At 36.5% G+C, this 25,903-nt stretch overlaps 1 protein-coding gene across 1 annotated transcript in view; it reads left to right on the forward strand.

The window, feature by feature from the left end:
* The first annotated feature begins 362 nt into the window (after window positions 1–362).
* The window catches only part of LOC107228171 (zwei Ig domain protein zig-8), a 208,669-nt gene continuing 183,128 nt past the window's right edge, over window positions 363–25,903 (forward strand). The window contains exon 1 of the mRNA XM_046730808.1: window positions 363–479. The gene's annotated coding sequence lies outside the window, so the exon portion shown is untranslated. The remainder of the gene's footprint in view (window positions 480–25,903) is intronic.

Here is a 25,903-nt window from a genome sequence, read left to right on the forward strand (position 1 = left end):
AATACGGTTTAAACGGCTGGTGTAATATTTCATTTTTTAACGCAACTCATAATCGTTTGTGATAATTAATGGTTTCTGCCCGGATTCGGAACTCAAAATGATTCGATCCTCACAGACATCCTTTCTAATTCTAGCTAGAACGCTGAAACTCGTTTACTAATTTTTTCTAATTTTTTCCAACCGATCTAGGGTGAGCAGATTGAGGTCCAAAAACGACTTTCTTCAGAACCACACCGGTGCACATCGTATCAACTCGTTTGCCAAGTTCTGATAATTGCCGAGAGAAGCGCTGCTCCTGCCGTCTGACCACGTGGGGTAGAACGAAGCTTGCAAGCTCCTAGGGAGACAGTAGTCCGCGGACCGTCACACGGGTCTCAAGTTTGTCGTTCAAAGTTCGCTGGTTTTAAATGTAAGTTAAGAAAACAACCTGCGCCGTCAAATATTCGCCGTCGATAATCGTCCGCGGACGGGATAAGCTGGTGAGTTTAATCGTACGTCGTAATTTGAGGTAAAAATTTGATCCGGACGAATGTCATCGCCTTGAGTACACGATGATAACGAGAGTTGTGATTATCGTGACGCGAAGTATATAATTTACCCGAGATCGTAGAGGTGATGGGTGAAGTATGCAAAGAGCAAATATTTCAGGATTAATTATGGAACGGTGTTTGTGAGTTTTGACAGGGTTTGACATGCTTGCGATATTGACGTTTGAACGACGATTATTATTCCATTAAGATTATTATCAATTGATATTCGAAGTACTGTACTGGAAAAAAATTCGGTGTATGATGTACGTTCAGAACAGCCGAGCCAGAATCACGAGCGTAAATTCTTAAATGTGGAAACAGCGGTAAAGCAATGAATTTATTCCTCGACTGATTGAATAGGCCTTATCGAGAACTCGTGGTCCTACAAGTCATTAGCGAATTATATAATAACATTTTAGAAAGAGAATGAATGAAAAATGATGAGCATAAAAAACGAAGAGTTTTACCCAGAAAAACGGTTTAATAATTTCAACAGGAAATACTGTTTTTTAAAACGTGTTTGTTTGATTAAAATAAAGTATTCTCGACCAGGAATTATAAATATTGATTTCTCGCAACTGAGATGCCTATTTGTCTCAAATAATACATTCGAATAATGATTTATTACCTCTGAAGAGAAACATTTGTTTCAGACGTGTTTATTTGCTTCAAATAGATCGTTTTCAAGTGGGACACCAATATTCATTTCCCGTAATTAGTGGTATTCACTTTTTATCAAGTCAGACAATCTATTCGAAGTTCATTTAACTACAATCAAATAAATTAGTGAGAAATATATTTTCACGAATTAGATATTTATTTTCACGTTGAATTCATGAATGCACGGAATGGATGAATCGAATATTCCTGTCTGAAAGGTATTATATTTTTTACGAGGTTCGCGTGAATTTCAAAAATAATTGAAATTAATAATATTTCATTGACTGAAAGCATATCTACCATTTGTCGAAGAGCTTTTAGATAGTTGAAGAAACTGACGACACGTTAACATCCGAGCTTTTTTTTTTATGAAATCCTCGAATATCTTCAGGTGACAGCTTCGTATCATCGATATAAGTACGACTCGCAAAATGAATGAGAAAAATTTGACGCGGAGTTTGTGTGACAGTTTGGTGAAATCGGCAAAGTTTCCTAAGGAACTAAAATGGTATTTTTCCCATTTTTCGATCAACGATAAATAGTTTCCGAGTCAAAAGGCATGTACGACGAATATTAAGTAACGATTACAACAACCAGGTCGGAATTTTCAATTTTATATTCAATGAAACCAATTCCCTTTAATGTTACGTTCAGGGTATTCAAATGCAATATTTTTTCCATTAACAAAAATATTCATTCACTATAAATAAAATATTTATTTCGTATCACGACTTCCTGCTACCAAACATTTATTTACCGTAAAGAACAGATTTCAAATAGATCTTCACAGCAATGAGATGAATACATGTTTATCAGGTTCATATACTGATCTTTTTTTTTTCTTTGCGGTTATTAAAATTTATTTTAATGCACGATATTTCTTTATAGTTGTAAAGACAACACCGAGCCGTATCCATTTAAATCCGTCCACATTTATACGTATTCAATCAAGTGCGGAGTATGCAAAATAATAATCATCCTGTAAAAATTAAGTGTAATCTGGAATATAATATTCACTCGATTAATAATTATTTTACGTGTTTTTCACACGAGTGAAATCCGACCGAACAGAAACTTTGCGCATTGTTTTTATCTGAGATGGATATACAAATTGCGTAGCAGATTAGAAAAATGGCCAAAAAAAAAAAAAGAAAAGAAAAACGTGAAACAGAAAGAAAAAATCAATCCGAGAGGCGGAAAAAACATTTCGCCTACATTTAATTTTTTCCCGATAGTTGCAACGCCTGCAGCGAAATTGCACTGAAAAATTATTTTCATATACGGTGTTGTTGCTGAAAAAGTTGGCGCGATCTCGGCACAGAAATTTGAGCAGGTACGGGAAATGAGTGGAAATGGAATGATTGTATAATTGATTCTTTGCATGAGAATATTTTATAGATGCTTATTATGCAGAGAGATAAAAACTAAAAGGACATATTTCTTCTTTTCTCCACGAGTTAACAATAATTGAAGCAAAGACGGCAGATTGAAAACTGCAACAATACGCTTGTACAACACCTGAAAATACTTTTTTCAACATGAAAGACAAAATATGATCTCATGATTTTACGTTTTTTCTGCTTTATACACATCGTATCTTCAGAATGCATTTTTTTTACACGCGAAGCCTCGAATTCAAATTACTTCAATACCCGTAGCAGACGCTTGGCCCAAAGACTAACTAATTTGAACGGAGTTTGTCTTCACTGCGCGCTATCTTATTGTAAGAGCTAGACGTGATGTGAACAAGGATGCAAGTAGAATTAATATGCCCAGAGTATTGAATTGCGTGTATCGCAGTTGAAAATTACGTGTACACCGTGGCGGCAAAAAACTATAAATCATCTTTCGTCGAAGAATGTTATACATTAATTAGATGTTAAAAAGAAAAAAAGAAAGTCAGTCGAGTGATGTGACACCATTTTTATTATTTGTGTATTCAGCAAAGTTTCAATTCTCTTACGTAGTTCTTAGTTGAGAAGCCGAAAAGCAACGTCTTCTTAGAATTTACTACTATAAAATTCCAAAGTCTTACAATTAGTGTAAAACAGAAAATCGGTATCTGCATTTACAAATATACCAAAGTTGTGTCTATTTCTTATCGTCTCATTTTAGTATATTTTATTGTAAACTAAGATTCTGCGTAATGGCTTACAGAGGAATAAATAAATCAACGATCTCATTCATCAGAATTTCACGACTTTGTATTAATTGTACCACTGTTTAGGGTTGATAAATTTCGAACCTGTAAGTTGAGGAAGTTTTGCGTGAGAAATTGTCAAAGTCTAATTACGTTTAGCTTTATATTTTTCTGTATCTATTGATAAGAATATTTGAGCTTCGAAAGTGAAATGAGATATGATTATGGAATCGTTTGAATATTGCCCCATTGATTTTCACCATGTAAAAAAAAAAAAAAAAAACGTGTTCAATTATATATCATATCAACATATAATATATCAACATATCGCGATGTAACATAATTCTGTAAAAATGTCGAAATGACTTCTGATTCTATTTTGACAATGATAGTGAAGGCTTTTGAGGCTGTTTTACAGTGCAAAACTTAAAAATATGCAAACATGACGAAAACTCTGTATAGTTAGCCAGAAACAAATAATAAGCAAGAACTTGGGGGATAAAATGAACGGTCAGCTTAGAGCGAATAAAAAATGGAAACAGTTAAATCAGTGGTAATGTATTTTCAGTCCAGCGGTTTTACTGTATTTCCGTATAACTCTGTCGTTTTAATTCATCGTTACCGATCGGAATACGGATCTAGAAAACAGGGGTGCAAAATATAGCGCTTAACGCTTTCACTCATACGTTTTTGTACTCAATATCTTGGCCTCAATTCCGTCGCACGGTGATTTTTGGGGTCGTTGATCAGAAATCTGAAGTCAGAATTTGATGATTTCTGAATCCAAGACGGCGAATCGAATATAGAGAATGTAAAATCAACAAACTATCAAAATTCGATGATTCTAGCAAAAAATACCACATTTTCATATTGTTTGAAGCTGTACATAAACTGTTATAAAGCTAGGATACGGAAATTTTTGAGTCGGGACGCTGAGTATCCGACTAAGAATGAAAGCGTTAGCTCTAACGGGACAGTTTGGTTAGGTCCCACGTTTTACGTCCCGGGGATTTGCACATCTAATTCTTCAGGTCCGTGTAGATACGGAAGCTAATTTCGAATTCGCGTTTTCGCGATGAACTTGCGGAAATTACCGAATGACGTCGAGCTGTCGGATGGACGTCGATACACCGTTTGAGAAAAAGTTTCACTTTGCCGTGAGTTCTCGTTCCGTTTTTCCTAAGCCCATTATTAATATATTAACGTTTTCTACGCCAAGAGCTTCGCGTTGGTAGTTTTATCGTATAATGGCCCAGCTAGCTACACATTCGTTTTAATCAAGCCGGCTAACTCAGCTCGCTCACCTATTGACTGACTCGGATTGGATGACCGCTAACTAAACTCGTTCGGCTGAATAAACATGGAAAACATTCGTACTCGTTGCAGACTGCAGTGCAGCAGCCCTGAATCTGGGAACGCGTTTGTCTCACTGCACGGCGGACAGTCAGATTCGAAATTTGTTTGCCGTAATCAATATACAGCAGACCGGATCCTCTTGTTTTACATTGAATTCGACGGTTTTCAAACAATTAACACTTCGACCGATCGGGCCAATCTACGACCGATCCAGTTTGACCAAAATTTTACTGCAAGTTGGACAGGATGCGTATCCCAATTGTTTCGCAATTGAATAATAGATACGGATTTGCGGGAAGAGCTTTTTTGATTTTTCAAAATAGCGCAGGTGTAACAAATTTTTCGCTATGAACAATGTCGTCTTGAAAAATTCACGCACCGTGAGAAATTTTTCAATGTCTTTACCGCACGGTTCTTGACTATTTTCACTTTTTACCGTAAACGAAAAATATAACGAAATAAAAACGAGATTTTTTAGATGTCAACAGGAAATCTGGCGCGCGTTACTGTTTGCATTATGATCACTTGTGGTATGTTTTCTTGTGACTATTGCAATATAATTTATTGCTAGTTCATCAATGAATTGACGTCAAGGCATTGTTTGACGTAAAAAAATTTAGCTAACTCGGCAAAGAGATCGAATGTCGCATTAACCAGAAAATGTAGCATTGATAATTATAATAACACTAAATTAGTAGGTTTCGGATCATTGAGGTTCCTTCACGGTCTTTTTACACTCAGCGTAAGATTGCAGTACGAGTAAATAAAAAAAAAAAAAAACAAATTTGAGAAACCCCAGTTTGATCGTATCTGTTTCCAAGATAAGCAAACTTTTTCTGTTCGTCTCGCCTACACTTAAAACTTCGAAAATATTAATTAATTATTTGATACTACGTGATCTGTTGTTTCATTAGAATTGAATTTGTTCACCAACATGGAGGATCAAACATATTCCACTCGACGGAACGAATGTTTCGTTTAAGTACAGACGTTTTCCGATACATTAGGAGCCTGATACATTTTTTAAAAATTAATTTCTGCATCAAATACGCGTTTCGATGATCATAAAATCGGTGACTAATTTCTCACCGAAGGTAACTTAGAATCAACTTCCGGCTTAAACCAGGCAGTTTTAAATCGGATTAATTTAGCTTTGCTCGTGAATCGGTTAAATGGAACTGAGAACAGTTTAATATCTCGGTCAATGTTAGCCTGAATATAAAGAACAGAAGATATTTTATTTTTTTACTTGAATTACAGAGCTCGGTTCTTTTTTCCAGGTATTGCAGGATTATTGTAATGTTCCGTAAAAAATTACGAGTTACATTCAAAATTGCACCAACAATGTCTACTCCGATTTAGTAAATTTTTCTTAAATTCGCTTCTACATTGTTTTTTTTTAACAAAATTGTGCAAGACTAATCTGACACTTGAAGATTCAATCTTAGAAGCATGCGAAATTCCGTCCCTGCAGGAAATCCGCATTCATGAATTAGTTCAATGCGTGCGGATTCGCAAATAGATGTACATACTCGTATCATGTTCCGTTGTCCGTAAAAATTCGGTGCTTTTGCACTTTCATTACACATTTTTGCAAATATCCTAGAGCATTGGAATAGAAGAATGATAAAATTACGCCGTAAATTTATCGCCGTATTTCACCGTGGATTATTTGATTTATGGCGATAGCACAGTATTGAACGGTTATACCATGGAGTTCAATTCGCAGAGCGTGAATTATATCCGTTAGCGCTGAGTGTGAACGATTTTTCTTCCCTAACGGCAAATCACTAACAATGAATTTCAATCCTCAGTCATACTCGGAATTGAAAAACTCGGTTTTTTCGACGATATTTCCCAAATTCAAGTCAGTTCAAGATTCTATATTTCTCAAATAAACGTTCGCAATTTCATCATGATATTTCTTCGGAAATAATTATGGCCGTGAAAAATGATGTGCATAAAATCGAACACTGGGAGAAATTTTTAGTCCGGTTACCGCTCAGTCCTTGACTATTTTCATTTTTTACCACAATCGAAAAATATAGTTCTTAGTTGTTTTACCGAATTTTTCTAGTCGTTGTAAAAAATGAAATTTTTCTCAGTGTACAATAGAAACACCAAAGTATCCGTACGCGGCAATATTACACCCCGGATAGTAATGACGTGTACAAAAACGTGCAGGGAAATATTCTGCGAGTTGGCAATATTCATCGAATGGAAATTTATTTCTTTCACAATTTTCTGGCGCAATAGTACAGCCGGGATTCATGGTTCTACAGAATGAGAAATCAGCCCAGGCTTCTTTGACACTCGTGTATTTCAAGGGGTGGAATAACAAAGTGTGAAATTCAGAGAAAGAGCACAAAAACGTCGGGCATAAATGGAAATTCTTTTTTCACCTCGCCCCAAGCTGCAGTGGATTTTCAATTTCTGGTATACCTTCATCCTGCACCTGCCCTAGGGCACTCGCATTTTTCCCCTCATCGACAGACGCCAGTTTTCCGGTCAATTTTCCACCCAGGTATACGTTCACTTACATGTGTAACACCTCGTTGCCGAAAGACGTCACGAAAATGGATCAGCAATCGAGTTTGAGAAACTGAAAAACACCGGAATTTAAAGCACGCGTACATGATTGATTCGTTTCTTACTCCTGAGCCATGTTCCTCAATTAATTCAGTTTTTTTTATTTTTCTTTCCCGACTTTTTCGCGTATCTATTATTTTCTCTTTACGTCTTACGTCACGATCACGCAGCGGAGCGCGTCTCTGATGTTACGGCTGTAAAAATTGGACAAATAACCTGTGAGATACGGAAATATTTTCCACTTGTAACGACCAGCAAAATATAAAAAAAAAAATCACTATCGACATAGTTTTCTACATCGAACTGTCACGGAATTTTGAGAACGTATTTTCCAGTATTTGGTGTCTTTCCAAGGTATTGACAGAATATCAATTCATTGCCCGTGGATAAAATCATTCACGTCGGTTAAGAAGTTCGGTAAACCAAAATTGCCGCGAATGTTTTGAAATCCTCGTCATTTGCAATCTGAAAATTGGCTATGTCCAAGGAACTTTCCGGAAATCAACAATTTTCACCTGTGAAAAAGAGGATTTTTGATTGCTCCCGTCTTCGAGCGTTCTTCTTCTTTGTTTTTGTTCGTTCACAGGTTTTTACTCGCATAATTTGAAATGAGTTGTTTGGCAGAGGCCAAGATTTACTCGTGAAATGTTTGAATGACGCATGGTTCGCAGCGCTTTTGCGCAAAGCTTTCACCATTAACGGTAATAGGACAAAGACGTTTGTTGAATATAATCGGCTCGTGAGCTTGACTGGAAGCCACGCGGGTACCTACCGTTCTAGAGCAGACAATTAGATTAGGTATTCCGTTTGTCAGTTTAACTGTTAGAAATTCAACAGACGATGGAAATTGACGTCCTCAGATAAGGAACGACGCTCAAGCGACTCCGTCGTTCTCTGGATTTCTCCGAATTATCATTCGTCAGGGTATTATTGATCTTCCTAAATCGACAAATATGCATTTGACATGGTCGGAAATGGATACTTTTTACTGTTATCAGTATTCGTTAAATCATAAAGATCTCTTTGAAAATACAAAAATATTAAGTACTGGGATTACGAACAAGTGTTGATATCCACGCCCTATTTCAACTCATTAATTGTTAAAACTCTAGTAGATTCGTTCGTTTTCGCTCTACGGTGGCTCAGTTTATTCAGAAGACTATTTTCTATAAATTCACTAAGGCAGATTCTAGCCGTAGTCAACCGAATATCGCGGTTTGTTGATCAGAACTAATATCGGCACAATATTGTCAAATTAATTGTTCAGCAATTCCAACATGATAGAAGAAACGTGTCTCAGTAAATTTAGAAAAAGTAGTTTCCTGAATAAAATGAGTCTTATAAGACTTACTACAGTAATGTGAAATCAAACAAATCTACTAGATTTTAAACCATTTTCAAGTGATTAGAAACGAAGCATCGATATCTCGAGTTTTTTTATTACTATTTCAGTATTTTCGTATCTATGACGAGATAAAATATCAGGAAATTAATAATTCGATAAATGTCCGGTTCACGGCTGCCTCATAATGTGAATAAAAATGATCGAATTTCAGCGAATCAGCCTCCGTTGTTTGTATTTATCTTTGTTGAATAGCAGAATGCACTGAACTGTAACGAATATCGCGACCGCCTTTTTCATACATCGCAAGTTCGCATTCAATTTTACTGCCGATGTAGTAAAACTCGCAATTAACTTTAAGGCGAGTGCAGCAAAGGGTGAATTAAAAAAAAAATGAAAATAAAAAATAAAACGAACGAATCAATTAACGAGGGTGAGGCGCAGCGATCAGTCGTTTGTTTCAATTTTAGTATTTTCATCATAGCCGTTGTCGGGGGGGGGGGGGGGGGGGGGGGGGAGTTTTTTTCATTAACTTTTTTCCCCCCGAAACCAGACACGCACGCAATTCCCCAAAAACATTTTCACGAAAATGAGAATTGTACACGCGGCACGGCGAGGGTCTAACCATCGAACCTCGATACATGCGGCTATTGGTGCAGCTTGGCAAATATACTCCGCGTAAAACTGGATCGTTTATTTTGATTGAAGCGTGATTGAGTGGGGGGGTTTACCCAGCGTAAACCAATTAACGGTACACGGATCGATGAATGGAACCCTTTTCTAAACGAAAACGAATCGATTTCATTATGCAGTAGTGCAATTTCAAGGTACGTCGCAATACTAAATTTAATTAGCAGCTTCAAGTACTTTCTCGGCAAAAAAACAAGTATCACGAAAGCTGAAATGGAATCCCAACGATTTTTTCCCCGAGGGTTGATTGCCTATTTTTGGGGGTTGTTTTCACCCCTTTAAACCGTTTTATCGCCGACAAAAAAATATGCGAGTTTTTTAGTTTTCAATGTTCCACAACGTACATGTGTCATAACGAATTCGATGGGTGTCATCAAACTGGTGTTCCCTGTAAGTAGTTCAATGCACAATTACAATGTTTCGTTCAAGAATTCATTGCCACGTACGGTGGTTTAAATCGTCGATTTCCTGGAGGTGTTTCACTGCCATTCAAAGAAATTTTCTAAAATATTGTTTGAAAAAAGGAACTCCCTCCATTATGATAAAGTTGTATCATTCTATCTTGGTGTTTATGATAGACTACACTGCACTAGAAAGATATCTCACCTCTGATAGGAAAAGTCATTTAAATTTGGAAGAAACACTTCGTGATATAATTGTAAATTAGTTTCGGGATATTGTGGATACACTTTTCAAAGGGATTACACACATCTGAAAGTTCACGTATTGGCCTTTTTCATCGGTACTTTCATTAGATAATAGTCTTTTCATAGTCATATTCAAAGTCAAAATAAACATTATTTTTTCAAAAACGTTCTTAGTTCGTGAAAAATCAAATTTATACAAAGAAATAACTCAAAAGTGACTCGACAAAAATGTTCTCTATACCTTATGGCTCACATCTTAAGTTAGATGCATGCATCGATCCGAGATGAAAGATTATGGATAACTCGGTTTCTTTCAGATTATTGGTTCATGTGAAAACTGGTAAGAGGCCTGGAAAAGGACGTGAGTCTGATATACGATATAAGCGGTTGAAGATTGGATAAATTTTGAGTTATAGCCGTACAGTTTTGTAGAAAAAAACGTTACGTACAAACATAATAGTCGTTTTTATACAAATGCATTTTTGTTTTCTCCGACAAAATCAAATTCTTGATCGCGGCCACGAAAATAACAGTTTCGGTAGATGTTCTAATATATATTATAGATTTCTCTGTAGCAGTAAAATAATTGCGCGAAGAGTTCCGCCGTACAGACGCAAATATCCACGCCTGCCAAGGGTGGATAAATTTTCGCATTACGAAGATTTCGGGTGGTGTGAGTAATTTGAAATGATTTTAGAAAATTTAAGAAAAATTCAATATTTTGTGCCATTTTGAAAAGGTGTTACTTGATTTACGTAATTTTCTAAATTTTCAAACATTCAATGGTATTGGACAAATTTTCAACGAACTTTACAGAAGTTTGTATGATTTGCAACAATTTGACACGATTTCAATCATTTCTTTTCGCATTCAAAGAATGCTTTGGCTTTTATAAGATTTCGGGTCATAATTCTAAGTAATACCTAAAGGTCTCATCAAAAAGTATGCGCAATATTGAAGAGTTATACCCAATTCTGCGCACTTTTTCTAGATTGAGTGAAATGAATCAAATGCACCGACAGAAGTATCTAATTGTGGTTATTACATATCCAGTACTCAAGGGACGAGAATGGTGAAATTTTAATTATCTATTGACAATTGTCGTGAAACAAAAGCTTTCCTCCAAATTTTGGATTAAATTTTCAGCCTCCTGCAATGAAAGTATACAAGCAAGGAATTTTTATCAGCGGTGGGCAGAATCACTTTGGAAAGGTTCCTTGTCCCCAATCTAAAAATTGGTGCAAGTATTTTCTTATACAACTATTTTCAATCAGTCAAGTATTAAAAATCGTTTTTTCGCCGAAATTTCGGGGTGGAGTCGAAGTTCCGAACCAAAAAAGCTCCGAGAGTTCAAATCCCTGATATCATAAATTTCTTAAAGTAAAGTCCCGTAATCACGAAGCTTCGACCGTTGGAAATGCCGAATGCTCGAAGTTCCGAACGAAAAAGTTTCGAAATTGTACAGCTTCGACAGCTCAATGTTCCGTAATAAGCAAGCGCCTCAAGTAGTAATGCTGGTGCGTGTGTACGAAAAAACTGGTTTTCAGAACTTTGAATCGTCAAGAAATCGACGAAATCAATATATTCGGTTAAAGTTTCGATTTTTTTCGTTTTGTCGAATTGCTGTTAATTACATAAATGGGACTTTCTTTTAAAAATCCGCCAGATTTCGATAAAAATTGACCGACACATTCTTAATTTAGCTGAATTTTTTTTTACGGGTTCTGTATCGAAAAAAAAGAGATACGTATTCGAGGATTTTTTTCCACATGTTTTGGAAACCAGAGGGTATCGAAAATTTGAGAATTTGGTGATTTCGGCTTGGAGACTCATTTTCAAAAATTTCATAACTCCGGTTCTAATTGAGCTAGAAAATTCTTTTTTTTTACATTTCAAAGCTAAGAGAATGAATTTTGATCAAAAAAAGTTTTATTGAAAATTATTAATAAATTCATATTGTTATAAACAATTAAAATGTTTAGATCGATTTTTAACAATTGCCCGCCTCATTTTCTTGCCATTGATTCTATATTTTTAATTAAATAATATTATTTATTAGCAAATGAAACTTTATTAAAAATCGAACAAAAAAATAAATAAATAATAAATATTATTGCAGAAAATAAAAAATCAATTCACTAAGATTTTAATACATTATATATTATTAGTTAATAAGTTCCTCGTGTTGCATTACATCGTACATACATGTTTGAAAAATGAGTGATCATGAAAGATATGAGTTTAAAAAAAATCCATCACTCCAAAGGCGTGACGGGTAAGATTTTGAAAAAAATCCAGAAGTCTTATTTCACAGAATGCAAAAGGACAGCCAACTTTCAGCCATATCGCAAATATCAACTTTTAAATTCTCACCAAGTTGGCACGGAAAGCACCGTACACAATCAAACCAAACAGTCGATTGTACCAAATTTATTTTTGACACCAACATACAATCCCTAGTTCATTAAAAATTTTCTAATAACGACGACAAATGCAATCAGGTAACACGTCTTGCGGGGAAGATCGATCATCGCGAAAGCTCCGACAATCAAAACGATCTCTGCAAAGGCATGTAATTTCTTTCAGAGGTCAGAGTTGTAGTTAGCCGGCTCGAATGAACCGAAGCCGTGAATCACGCCCTTCGGTTCATTCCGGACGTGTAAGAAACTGGCCGTGGAATCCGGACGCGGTAAGGCAATCGGAATCCTTGGTACTTTCCGTGAGCCAAAGCGCTTCCTGCGGCCATACGGTCGGTCGGACTCGCGTTGGGCCGGCCGCAACACGAGATTAGATTACCTCACGATGGGATTAGGCGGGCCGGATGGGTAATAGATTTACCCGACCCGTGAAACCTCGCCAAAAACAGTCGGAGGTTCACTTTACTCCTTATTGCCTCGTCGTCGTCCCAGTCAGCGGCTCTTTCTTCCCAACCAAGATAAAGACGAAGAGAAAACCGGAAGTGGAAGTGGTGGTGGTGGCTGCGGAGACGGAGATGAAGGGTAGCCAACCTCGCGGGAACCGCCTAGCTGCAGTTTGCAGAATGCTAATTGTCCCTAGGACAAAGGAACGGGAGGATTCCGTCTTCGCGGGTCTCCCTGCAATTACGTGCTCTCGCTGTTTTCCCTCTTTTTGTCATAACAGTTGCTCTTCTTTTTTTTTCTCTTTTCTTTTCGTTTTTTATCGCGTCTTTTATTCACTTTCAGATATTTTGGTCTACCGAGAAAATTTTATCCTCCCGCAGGGAAAATTCCCAGGCCAGATAATTGCTTGTTCTACTTTGTCGCTTTAGAATTTGTCCCGTGGTAATTTTCAAAGGCTTAATATACCGCATGCTCATCGGTTTTCTTTCTACGTTCAGGTTTAGTTAGCTCCTTTACGAAGGTGGTGAAGAAAATCTCACGGAAATTAGCGTGCACTTTTTTTTCTTTTTTTGCTTTTTTTTTTTTGCGGTAATTGCGGTTGCTGCTCCTTTTTCCTGTAAAGATATTCGAAACTCGCGTTGATTTCTGCAGATATTACTTTACGCTGTGCAAAATTTCGACCAGATTTGTTGGTTTGTTTATATTGTTACAAAAGGTAACTCGCTTTGCTTTTTCGGATCAGCAATGTAATAGTTAGTCAATTAAAATAAAGACAATAACAAAATCTAGTAAAAGATAAGATATTCGAGTTATACAACTTTAGTCTGAGATTTCAATGTTTTACACAGTATTTTTCGTTGACTCAATAACAGTATAGTCAAGTTTTAAGACATTACGCAACCGAGAGTCTTAGAAGTTTAAAAAGTATTGTCGCACCAAATACTTGATGTGCAATTAAAATTACTCTGAAATCGGTGGAGCCATTCCTTTATAATTTAGATTACAGAAAAATAATTATAGAAACATTGAAAAATTCAACAAATAGTAACCGGAAGCGGCAGAAGCTTGGCAAGTTTTGTAGATCATCTCTAGCCCTTGATTTTTCACCCAATTTTCATTCAAATCGATGAACCTATTCTTCCTGGAATTGATGATTAGACATTCTCTATGCACACACAAACACACACATGCATACGCTCATTGGAAAATACCTACTATAAAACAATTTTACCAGTGATAACTAAAACGTTGTCATCAAACGGAAAATTGATTAATTTTTCAAATCAACATCTTTCGTAACGACACAAAGAGTTAATGGACACTTTACTTTTTGCGATCATGCCCGAGAAGGTAAAAAATTGGCACATTTTTTATTTAGCAAATTCTAGAACGTGTGCAAAACTTGCATCCGAAGATTAGATCTTATCAACGGCTTTTAGCCAAATCGAGCCGAGTCATGGGAAAGTAATATCTCGACGAGTGGTACGTGCATAGGAATTAGGTGTGATGTGAGTTCGTCCGAAAGATGGACATTATGATCACCTTCATCCCTTTCTGCCTGAGTTTGACGAGGGGCATCGCGAAAGGGTCATTTTTTGCAAAGAAATATGCAGAGTGGTGTACAGACTGTATATCTATACAAATCTGGAGAGAAGAAGAAGGCATAGGAAGAATCCCTTCGTCGCAAGTACCATTCACACGCCTAAATAATCTACCTGAATAATCATTTCTATATTCACAAGCGCGCAATTAACAATGGAAATTCCATCTCTGGAAAAAAACTTAATCAAGCTTGAATATCCGCAACAATCACATTGAAAAACCGATTGTGTACCTCGTTGGTGACTTTGTGAATTACTATGTCAAAGCGTAATACCCACTTTCCGAGTCGAGTTAAAACTCAGCACTTTTTGATCGAGCTTAATGAGCAAAGAATCGTAGAATTTGTCAATTTTTCTAGACGAGATGAAAATACCTCGTTACCGTCGTCGATAATTAATTTAAGAAAAACATCACGAATTTTAATAATGACAGCTAAATGTCAACATTGTTCGAAATCACGGTCGCAAAAATTATACCACTCGTATCGGTAGAAAATTTTTCAACATTCCTTCTGTGCATGTTCCGAACGTGTAGTTTTTCCTGGCGTAGCTGCAGTTATACCGAGCATGAGGGATTATTAATTTATCTGTAGTCCTGGGTAATTCTTCACGGTGCAGATTACGCGGATAATGAATCGCAAGACGGCTTGCGCGAGCAGCGGAATCCGGTATAAGCCTTTTATATTACATACGCGTAGATGGAAAACCCGCGAAAATTTTTCCGAGTTCTATTTCCTGCGCATTGTTCAGCGACTGTAACGCTCCGAATCAGTACGCGAAATTGTCAGTCCTAATTTTCGTATATCTCATCCATTGTTTCCAGAGAATCGACGCGGGTCTCTGTCGTCTTTACGCTTCATCGGTTCCATTCAAATTGATAATTTCAAAACCGGGCTTTCGCCCTTTGATCTCCTGTCGCTCACCTCCTGCTCTCGTACATGCACTTGGGGACAATGAATCTGATACGGCTAATTTTTTACACTAGACAGTTACGTTGGCAAGACAGAGAAACCTGCAGCGCCACAGTCAGCCGAGCGTGAAAACGAACTCAATCTCAATAAACGTAACATAACCCATGACCGTCGAATCTAACCTTAGAATACGTGTCGATCCAACAAGTCATTATCCCCGCGGTATTCTTAGGTTAGATTCGACGGTCATGGGTTATGTTACGTTTATTGAGATTGAGTTTGTTTCGCGCTCCGCCGACCGTGGCGCTGCAGGTTGCTCGGTGTTGCCAACGTAACTATCTAGTGCAAAAAATTACACGTCTCAGATTCATTGTCCTCAAGTGTATATTTCCAAAATTGAAGAAATCGTCTTTACTTATTTTATAAACGAGGGTAGCCTATCTGCAGATACGATAAGCAGAAAATTAACACCGAGGAGAGACGAATGCTGATTTGTACTTTTTATGCACGATCGTAAAGCGGAGTGCCTATCGTATTTGTCACAGGGAAAAATGTCGCTTGGAAAAAATGAGAATTCTCTTCGACTTGGAAATATGTTTCATCACTCTTACAATTGTTTAACAGCATTGTCCAACATGCGAATGGGCGTGTATGTATGTGTGTACGCAGAAAATGTTTAATTCTAAATGCCGGGAAAGCAGATTCACCAATTAGAATGAAAGCTGGATGAAAAATCAAAGGTTAGTAGTTAGTGGATTAGATGATTCGTGGAACTTGCGAAGCTTTCATCGCTTTCGGTTACCGTATGGCGAATTTGGGAATTTTTCAATAACTGTTTTGGTGTAATTTAAATTACAGAGGAATAGCTCTACCGATTTTGAAATAATTTGAATGGGTCATCAAGTATTCGATACAGATCTGTCGCGAAAATTTTTAAACTTTTACGACTCTCGGTTGCGTATATCCGCAATATTGAGAAAACGGCCAAATCAGTTCGAATAAAATTTGGCAAGAAGATCAAGTATTCGGCCATGCATGCTGCAAGCAAGCTTAACATTTTTTTACATATGGCTGGATCTGTTCAGGCTCACCACCTGATATACAAACGACGCAAAGACGAAGGTCTTATTCTAGCGAATGTTCACATTCTAGCTTGAATCGACCCTGGATTTTTCTTTATCTGCTTAATCACTCCAGCTTATTACGCCGAATGAAAATTTTTTTGCCTTTAATTTGCGGCTTTCACTTCAGTTTGAACTTATATAGCCCGTAAAAGAACTTGTGATATTTTAGATATACTTACGGTCTTTAGTGAAAAATTCAATTGTAATTTGTTCTTATCTTAAAAAGTGAAAAAAAAAATACTTGGACTACATAATACGCAATATTCATTTTGCAAGGAATTTTGGCTTCCGGGGTACAAAAGTATTTGGCTAGTACTACGAGAGGAAAGTTGTATTTATCGCATATCGAAAATTATATCTCAGCTGAGAAGCGAGATGCGGCGTTCATACCGATAGTGAATCGGTTTTTATTAAGAAAATTATGAAATTATTTCACCAAAATTCCTAGGACACCGTCGATAAGTAGAATTTCTTTTTTCTTAATTTGTTAATCCGACTCCGTTTCCGACATACGAGGACATAATTCGATGTAGAATTTTCCGCTTTACATAAAGATCAAATCATTTTTCATATATGGATAGCAGTTTTTACGGAATACCCAAAAAAATGTCAAATTGAACTGTTTTCTCGAAACAGCGGTTATGCAGCTCAGTGATGACTTTAGATTTGAGTTCCTTAGGGTCGAAACATTCCTTTACACAAAAATGCATCCACATCACGAATATTTTCAATTCAGACCTATCTTGACTGGACTATTCAACTGACAATTAGACCGTCAAGCACGTGGTTATATTTCGAGTCCCGAAAGAAAGAGCAGAAGCCACGCTGCCGGTACAAACGGTTCATGAACAGATTTTATTTCAGGCACGCTAACCCAAGCTGACCCTGTCGACTTTAGTTGACCTACCCTACTCGCAGCCTTTGTTCTTTCACCCTGTAATCGACTCGACTCATAGTTATTGTAGCAACTCTCTTCTCGGTTTTTGTATCCTTTGTTCTTTTTCTAGGCTCCTCTTTTTATACTTTCTCTTCCCGCAAGTGCCGGGTTCGCTATGTAAAAGCTTTTATCGATTCAGCCGGTGTCTTCAAAGGCAGTGAAAACATTTCAGTGTGTATGTATAATACATGTACATATACCACGAGCATACGACGTTCGGCAACTAATGTATACGGTATATCAATCAGCTGCGACGTGAGGTAACGCGGTTGAATTGAGTTATCGGGTTTGTTATACGGCTATTGGCACTTTGGAATACCTCGCTTTTTTATTCGATTTTCTTGTTTCTTTTCTTGCGTTTTTTATACAGTCGTTTTAAAATCTGCCAGTCTGCTGATAGACAAAATTAATTACGTCGCTTTCAGTCTCGCTCGTTCACAATTAAATTTCTCGTTTCCGTGAAAGCATATAAGTATGATATATGCGGCATTCCACGTGTGATCGTTCCGACCGAAGCCTTCACCCTCGCAGAACTAGTTCCAACTTTGTAAAATGTTTTTGTCAGCTACGGACGGTTGTGTATCATACAAGAAAAAGTTAAAACTATAAAAGTTTTCTTTTCAAATTAATTTGGAAGTCATAATACGCCAAAAAACCGCTGCTCCTGAAATTGAATAAAAGAATGAAAAAATACCTCAGCTTTGTTAGATATCCAAAAAACAATACTATTTTTCGGCTAAACTTTGAAAAATATTCGTATGTATAAATTTTGTCATATAGGGCCGAATTTAGCTCAGAAATTATGAATTTTTTTACGAATTATATTCCGAGAGAATGAATACTGTGAAGGTCTCAAAGGAAACAAAATACACAATCAAAAGTTGTGCTTACTTCCCACTTCCTGAGAACGTCATGTTTCAAGACAAGGTCAGCTGTATCTCAAGAACATGCAATCCTGATCAAATAGTCTCATTTCGGATTCAAACTTTGTATCTATCCGTAAAATCTTCAGAAGTCATGAGCCAACTAAAACTTTTGATAACTGTATTTTCGTTTAAGTCTCACAATCCGAATGCTCTTCCTATGCTGAATATTTCTTCTCTTTTTTTCTTAGTATTTAAATTAAAACAAAATCAAAGCCTCTACCTGCATTCAGTTCCGCAATTGTCTAGAAGCTGGTGGTCATTTGACATACATCATGTCATAAACAAAATTTTCCATCTTCTCGTACTCTCTTTGTATCGCTGATAATCGATTCGGAAGTTAGCCTGTCGTCTAGTGCTGGAGTCCGTGACGTACGGGCGCAAGAGTTAGAAAAAAAAATCAATTGGAAAACGTAATTTCATAAATTCTAGTCTTTGGTGTGGCGGCAGAGAATGATATTCCAAGTTGAGTAGTAAGAATGGCAGACCATTTGGTTCCTGGAAAATGGTGGCAGGCGGCAAAAAAGCCACGCGAAAATGTGTCTAACTTACTACGTGCCATAAGGGCTGGAACAATGATAAATATTTACAGAAAGTAATACAAATTCTATATCCAAAAAGGCGGACCAAAATTATGATTCGAACGCTCTGGCATACGCCGAAAAAGAACGGTAAGCCGAGTAGATTTAGTCCAAGAGCCAGAGCAGAACAAGTAGGTGTTCATAATGGAATCTTCCACAGAATTGATTCTCTTATTGGAAAATGTTCAGGGGTGTCGCCAGAATGTAAATTCAACTTGTTGAGAAGGGGGGAAGAAGCGGAGGGAGGTGAGCTTCAGCCGCCATCTTGAAAAAAAGTGTTTCATCGAATATCTCGTGAACTGTGCATCGTACGACACAAAACAGCAGAAATTGTTTCCTTAAATCATAAAATCTTCTACAACTTTTATTGGAAACCTTTTCTATACAGTGCATAGGGTTTTATTTATCGCACACGAAACTTTATTTAACGTGGTTAATGCTAAGTCTATAGTGAACGATCGATGAAACATTAAAAATAGTAATAACTAAAATTTTAGGACATAAAATTTCCAATACTAAGCTTTGTTTCAAGTTTTTTTCCGTAAAATTTATTTAGATACATAATTCTTATACCTAATCAAGAGCTATAGCCTGGTAGACGTTGAACCGCGTGAATTATTAGTGGAAATGTTGCTCGGAGTAGGTACACGAAAAATATTTCATAGCGCATAAAACGACAAAAGGTGTTGCGAAAAATGATAACACTGTGTAGTGGATCTATTAAAATTATAAATAGTGTGTAGAACTACTAATAACTTACATAGATCCTTCTTACTTGCAAGGGTAGAAGGTCTTATCATCAAACATTGTCAATGTATCAAGATACATCATGCTTTTACATCACGTTACATCGTAAAAATTAATAATGATAATAATAAAAATAATAATAATAACAATAATAATAATGAGAAAGAAAATGTGGCGAAGGGGGTAACGCGGCGCAACGTTTACCAAGCTATAGCTCTTAAAGTATCAATTTTATGGAAAAAAACTTGAAACAACGCTTATTGGAAATTTTATGTCCTACAAGTTTAGTTATTACCATTTTTAATGTTTCATCGATCGTTCACTATATACTTAGCATTAACCACGTTAAATAAAGTTTCGTGTGCTATAAATAAAACCCTATGCACTGTATAGAAAAGGTTTCCAATAAAAGTTGTAGAAGATTTTATTATTTACGGAAACAATTTCTGCCGTTTTGTGTCGTACGATGCACAGTTCACGAGATATTCGATGAAACACTTTTTTTCAAGATGGCGGCTGAAGCTCACCCCCCTCCCCTTCTGCCCCCTTCTCAACAAGTTGAATTTACATTCTGGCGACACCCCTGAACATTTTCCAATAAGAGAATCAATTCTGTAGAAGATTCCATTATGAACACCTACTTGTTCTGCTCTGGCTCTTGGACTAAATCTACTCGGCTTACCGCTCTTTGTCGGCGTATGCCAGAGCGTTCGAGTCAGAATTTTGGTCCACCTTTTTGGATATAGAATTTGTATTACTTTCTGTAAATATTTGTCTTTGTTCCAGCCCTTATGGCACGTAGCAAGTTAGACACATTTTCGCGTGGCTTTATTGCCGTCTGCCGCCATTTTCCAGAAACCAAATGGTCTGCCATTCTTACTACTCAACTTGGAATATCATTCTCTGCTGCCACATGAAAAACCAGAATTTATGAAATTACGTTTTTCAATTGATTTTTTTTTAACCCTTAGCGGCCATCCGCTGCGCTCTCTAGCACTGGACGCCATGCAAACTTCCGAATCAATTATCAGCGATATTAAGAGAGTAAGATAAGATGGAAAATTTTATTTATGATATGACGTATGTCATATGGTCACTAGCTCTCCGTCTACAAGGAAATTTCCACCCGCTTTTGTGGCCTGACAAAAAAGTATCATCCGAAATTTCCAAAGATGAAAATGTATGGTTTTCGAACACTCTGAAAATTTATACATTTTTGATTATTTCTAGACTTTGAAGAGCTACCGTATTGTTTTGCATACTTATTATGACTTCAAAATTCACTCAAGGCTAAAACTTTTTGATTTCCAACCTTTTTTCTCCGATGTAAAACTTTCAAGTTATACTAAACTGAACATCAGAGGTTGTCAATTTTCTAGTGTCAAATATTTTCCCTAATTTCAATCCACTTTGGATCACATGCAATTTCGATGAATAAATCAGGTTTTCCATATTTACGTAGATACATTTGCCTCGTATTTCGTGGTCAATCTATAAACGGTAATGTAAAAATGAATGTATCATATTTCTAACCTCACCGTTGACATTACCTGCACTTTTTTTCTAAATAATCTCTCAAGCCTTAATACGATTCTAAATCTAGTTTCTTCTAGTGACTTTCCTGATATTCTATTTCATCTTTTTCGTATAATAATATGCAACTGTAATGTATTGATTGTTGAAATAGTCACCACTCGTAATGAAAAAAATTAAGTTCGTATACATGTATTCACATATACTGATCTGCTTATAGGTTTACTAATGGTTTCATTTCCACTGATTCGCATTATAGTCCTATGCCAGCCTTGAGGAGGTGCCGTAAGCACAAAAACCGAATGAGGTTTAACATTAGAATCCAATGAGCTACTATTTTTTACATTTTTTGTAGCTTTTATTACAGATAGTAACATAAGATTCTGAATTTCTCCAGCTGCTGTGGTTGAAAAGCCAGCAGCAACTTTGAGTCACATCTTTGAATGTTGTGACATCGATGATCTTATCCAGGCTTTACTGTGAATAATAATTGTAATTCTCATAATGTTATTCTTGCTTATTGCTTGTTAAAAATTTGCGTGTATGTTAAAATCTTCACCCGATCATTTGAAAAGTTGTCGAGCCTGAAGTACGCTATGAATGCGCATCGACGTTCAAAGCCTGTGCAGCTTGCGCAAAGTGCTTCATTTCCAAAGAGTGCGATAAAACAACGTTGACGCATGCGCACAAGTGAAGAGCTCGATTTTACACACTATGGCTTTCTTTGATACACGCGTACTTTCGAATATCTCAATTTTACGTTATTTGATGTCATTGAACGTAAGTTACTTAACCCCAATTTACGTGATGTCAGTGGCACCTTCAATGCTTCTTGAATCAAACTTTTCTTCACAGGTGTTGGAAGAAATAGTACGTGTCACACGCTCAACCATTCTCGAGCTATAAATTTTTTGCGATTCAACATTTCACCAATTTTCCTTTTCTATTTATTTTTCTCCTCGTCAACTAATTTTTCACTATCGTCATTTCTTTAGACAATGACGAGCGTATTCCCAGATTTAATAATCGTCATGTACTTTTGCCACATTTTCCCTTTCAATTATTGTCAGCTATCATCTTTATTCAAAGAAATGGAATTATATGATCTAATTATTAACGGACATGGGTTATGTTACGTTTATTGAGATTGAGTTTGTTTCACGCTCGGCCGACTATGGCGCTGTAGGTCTCTCAGTGTTGCCAACGTAACTTTCTAGTGAAAAAAATTAGCCGTCTCAGATTCATTGTCCCCAAGTGTACATATTGTACGTTCATGGATGTAGAGTAAGATTTTGCAGTTTATCGTTTATTTCTTCATTTCTCTTCTTCGGATTAATCCCGTTCAGCGAAACCTCTCACATTCCCTTCGCTCTAAATTTTCCTTATTTCATGTTTTCCTAAATACAGACACGCAGTAATGTAATGCCCGCCAAAAAGCGGCGTTAACTTACTTGCGGACCAATTATGGCTGATCCTGACGATCGTTCGCTTAGTAATTCTATATCTGGAAAACAGGGCCAGAGACAGCGGTCAAGTGCGTGGTCGACAGTAGTCAAGAAGACCCTAAAATAACCACAAAACTAATACGTAGGTATAGATTTATATCTGATTGAATAATTGGATTACAGAAAATCAACTGCTGTGTGGACAGAAATGTCTAGCACCTTGAGCATATATTATTTATGTCGGAAGTAATTTCATTTCATGTATTTGCATTATTCAAAACATCAAATATTTCGTGTCAAGAAGATTGCTTAGGCAAAAATCGATTCTTTTTTTATCAACTATACTATTTAACAGTGGTTTTGTTGCCTTTGATATTTGAGTGGCCTTATTATTTTTTGATGTCAACGATCCTCGGAGTAAGCATAGTTTCCTTAAATTAGCTCTAGTTATTCATTTTATCGACATTTTTATACATGACTCAAAAAAGCAATATTTACATGAAGAATTCGATTTTTTTAAATATCTAAGGTCTATCAAAAAAATACTACACAGCTTAGCTGAAATTCTTTTTTGTGTTACCCTGATTTTCGCGGTGAATTTTGGCGTTTGAGGACGAAGAATTTACGAGTAAAATCATGACGCGTTGTTCGTAATCAATATCAGCGTAATGTTGTAAAATTAGGTATCTTACGATTCAATTATGATAAAACAGTGTCTCACATTCAATGACTTTGTGGAAAATACTCTTCCGAATATTACAAGTGATTGTAAATTTCCTTAACGATAATAAATTTCTAATGCAAAAATACAGTGTTTATTCATTTATATTGTAATAGATGAAATGAAAAATTCATTTGCAACAATCTTCCAAGTAAAGTTTAGTTTATTTCTTCCGACGTTCGAAACCAGCATGTCTCTTCATTTAGTCTCGTCTCTTCACGAGAGCATCCTCTTGGGATTTTGTTTATATCTGAATCTTTTAATACGAATGCTCTCGGAGCAGTCTAGAAGCGAAGTATTTTTCTGACAGTTGAGTGAAACCCAATCAATCAACTGTTGATTACGACCAACAAACGTCGAGCCGGTTGAAAACAAGCCGGAAAAATAGTATTTTTTCTGTTAGTTTTAATCACTTCACAAACCAATTTCATTACTCGGAGAACCATCAAGTTTGATTACAATGTTTTACGGTTAATATTCTTCTTTTTTTTTTTTTTTATCAAGCGGTTGCTTCAGTTTCCACGAAATTGTTTCCTATTACATTACTTCATTCGTTATTATAGCAACTTTTATAAAATTTTCTATAAACGTCGTGTGAACTGTGTTGGAGTCCAGTTTTTTTTTTTTTCGATACAAACTGTACGGTCAAAGAAAACGGGACATGGTAATTATAAATTCCCATTAACCAAATCAATAATTTTCGTACATCATCCTAGGCACTGGCCGGGGTTTGGACACGCGAACTCCAGATTTGGAGACAGCGTGTCTAGCCTCTGAGCCACCGTAGATCTGATGAAAGGAAGAAAGAAAATAAAAAAAAAATGTCTAAATCGGTTCAGTATTTTTGGAGTTATAAGCGAACATACGGTTTTACGTACGTTGAGAAGAGAAGAGAAAAAGATGAAAGGTTACATTCGTCAATTCGACACTTCAGAATAGCATCCATAGAATATATTTGGTACACCGCGAGTAAACAGGAAGGTTTTGTAGAGGAAAGTCTTGTGAAAGTTGAACGTGACGGAAAAATGATGACAGTGTTTATAGGCTTGCGCAACAAAATGTACGTGTGTCAAAAGTAAGGAACGTATGGAAAAAAGCTCAGGGCTTGAAGGCAACTGTTGTCAAAAACACTACAGACTTTAACGACTACTCAGATCGTTTAAAAAATATGATTACTCGGTATAGAGGCCAATTTAATTGATCTTTCGGTCTATTGCTAATTTACGTGTAACACAAACCGTCAAGCAAGTCAAACTAGCTCTTGATTCTTACGACGACAAGCGATACTTGCTACCTGATACCACAGACACGTTACCTTGGCGTCATTGTGAAATGAGAATCTTAACTGGTGTGAACACGGATATCTGGACAACAGAATTCGGAGTTAAGGGGAAATATTTTTAATAATTTTTAAGCGTACTAAGCTGCATGATGCAATGCAATGCAATGATGTTTTATAAAATAAAGATTGCCATTCGATATTTCCTAGCGGTTTGATTGAATCGAAAAGAGTACTCACCGGCGGATTCCTCTATGCAACTATTTGCGTCTTTTGCCCTAATCTATCCACATCGAATATCGTTTCTTAGACCCTTTCCGAGTACCACTTCCAATAGATAAATGTTCGGATATCAAACGTTGAGAATTTCCTCTTATGGGAAACTAAACTCGATAAACTCGATGGTCAAAAATGTATAATTCATCCACCACAAGATGTAATCGTATCCGCAAAAAGTATCTGTATGAGTATATTCAGTTTCTATTCATGAAACTGATTTCGAAACGCCGAACAAACGCTTTATGCACATTTCTGTTGTTTTCGCATCAGAACTTAAATCTCCACCAGAGAAGCACAGAAAAGAGCATATTGAAGTGGATGTTCCGAATGATGTGGCACAGGGGCCTGAAATATTCAAGGATGAGAAAGGGAAAAAATGGAAACATTAAGCGAAATGAGAAAATAGAAAAAGACATTGCGGGAAGTGGGGAAAAAAAAAAAACACTGCCATGCCGTTTGCGATCGATACAGTTTTCAAGGTATGTAGGTATCAGTCTCATCTATATTTCAGAGACAGATATACATGCCTTTCTTCGTTGATAACTTACATGTTGTATACGCTGGGTATAATACCGGTACTTTTTCTGGTCACAACAGGGAAACAGGAATTCGAACAATTTATTATCATCCATATGCATAGAATTCTCTTCTGACTGAAAATCATTCATTTTATTCGTTTCTAGGTTAACGAACGCGTTTGGCTCGATTCTAAAGCAATGGCAGGGATGGAGTATCTAAAAACTGTACAGAGTTTGCGACTAGACGTATTTTGTCGATAAAATTATATTATAAAGTGTTTTCAAGTAACAATAATTCGTTGTTACTGCGGAATAAAAATTTAGACCCAATTTACAATCAATCATTAATTTTACAAAGCTATCTTTTCCTGCCCTCGAAAATTGTATCGATGAAAAAAGTTGTCATAGAACGGGGGTGACTCGTTAAATTGAGAACACGGATCATTTTTTATCAACATTGAAGGTTGTATGTTTAGTATAAGGGTCAGC

This window comes from Neodiprion lecontei, chromosome 2 (assembly GCF_021901455.1).
Source record: "Neodiprion lecontei isolate iyNeoLeco1 chromosome 2, iyNeoLeco1.1, whole genome shotgun sequence".
In the NCBI taxonomy this organism is placed as follows: Eukaryota; Metazoa; Arthropoda; class Insecta; order Hymenoptera; family Diprionidae; genus Neodiprion; species Neodiprion lecontei.